Here is a 1984-nt window from a genome sequence, read left to right as displayed (position 1 = left end):
AGATTTAAATCTAGATAATTTGATTTTAAATCTATTTCCTTTACCTTCATAACAAATATTTTAAAATATATATTTGGTTGTAGGAGATGTCAGGCACTGCTAGAAAGCTGGCCTAAGACTCATTCACCAACACCCACATACTTGCTGTCTCCAATTCTCTGGAAACTGGGAATGGCCAGATCTCTGAATTCTAGCCAATGATTTATAAGGGGAAGCTTATTGGAGGATGTGAAAAACTCTGCTTTTTGATGAAAATGAGCATCCATATCTAAATTATACCTGCTCCTCAACATCTTACCAAAATATAAGCACAACGCTTGGAGCAGCAGCAACCCTCTCATGACCACCAGGAAAAGGTGAAGGAAATTGCTCAGATGCTGCTCTGACATCTGTGATCGGCTAAAACAGGAGTAGCCACCGACATCCAGACTCCTTTCTATGTGAGAGAACAAAACCCTATCTGTTCAAGGGCATTGGTAGGCATTTTGTTAATTACAGGTCAAACAGCAAAACTCATACGGAAGAATATCTAACATGCTATTTGTACAGTATTCAGATTAGTGACATAACAAAGAAAAACAGTTTGAATTTTGTTATAATGACTATATAGCCTTACTTTAAAAAGAATATTTCCAAACTCCTGCTTTCATGTCCTAAAAAAAGATCAAATACCATCCATAGTCAGTTGATCCTAAACTCTGATTGATATGAACAAAAGAAAATTGTATAAAGTTTGTATTATTTAAACAAAGACAATTACTCTAAATTTTCTGAACAGTGTCTAGCACATGGTTACCGAGTGCTAAAAACTATATATTTTATTAGTAATACATCTCAGTGCAATCATTAGGAAAAAGCTCTTTCTCTCACAAATCAATATCATGAAGAATCAGGCAGCAGGTGGAGGATGTAAAAATGAATCATTTTTCAATAACTTCTTTCAGCATGGAAGGTTTCACATGTCCAGACATATTTCACTGTTGAATCCCACACTGATATTTAAGGGGTTGTTTTTCCCCATTGCATATAAAATTACCCTAATTATAGCAAAGCATTTTGCTCACATACTGTCAGTATTGGGTAAAAAGTCTAGTCCATCTGTGTCCTTCCATATAGCTCCAGCCAGCATCTAGCATCTCACCTCAGTCATCAGGTACAAGTTAAGCAATAAGATACTTCTTTCCAGTTTCATGATAAATGGAGTAAGTTCTTTTATTTTTAGAACTGAGTGGAAACATTACAACTTCTCCAGATAGCATTCTTTAGAAGTTTAAATGATCAGTAATAAAAATCTGAAGAATAACAAGTAACAAAACTTTGACTTAAAAATATTTAAGGAAAGGAAAGGTTTGAAGGGACATTGTGTTTTTGTGGTTCTCTATACATTCTCACCTAAGTAGGTGTCAAGGACTTGTAAACTTACATCCATGTCTTGTCTGAGAAGTTTTCAGAAAGTTAAACTCAGCAGGATAAGGAAGCCGGGATGCATAATCACATCAGGGATGCCCCTGCGTCTGGGAGGAGGCAAGGAAGCAAGGGAAGAGGAAAGCGGACCGAAGACTGACTTGACCCAGACGGTAAGCGTCACCTGGGTAGGTCCAGTAATGATCGCTCAGATCAAATGATTTCTGAAAGTGATTTTAAGGACGTTTTATAAAGTTAATAAGATGTCCCCCAATATAAAAGCTCACCATTCTGATATATGTAAAAAGACAATCTTCATTAACAAAAAAAGGAATTAGATTTTAAAGCTTCTATTGAACACTCCCAGCAACACTGCACTAGTTCTCCATTACACTTCATTTACTCTTGTTCCATACTTTCAGTTAGTACAGCCCGAGAAGAGGAGGAAAGGGGAGAGGGAGGGGAGGGGAGGAGGGAGGGTAATTGGTGGGACCACACCTACGGCGCATCTTACAAGGGTACATGTGAAATTTACTAGGTGTAGAATATAAATGTCTTAACACAATAACTAAGAAAATGC

The sequence above is a fragment of the Otolemur garnettii genome, unplaced genomic scaffold (assembly GCF_000181295.1).
Source record: "Otolemur garnettii isolate 467f Iridium unplaced genomic scaffold, OtoGar3 scaffold00006, whole genome shotgun sequence".
NCBI classification, from domain to species: Eukaryota; Metazoa; Chordata; class Mammalia; order Primates; family Galagidae; genus Otolemur; species Otolemur garnettii.
Note: the sequence above shows the minus strand (reverse complement) of the source record.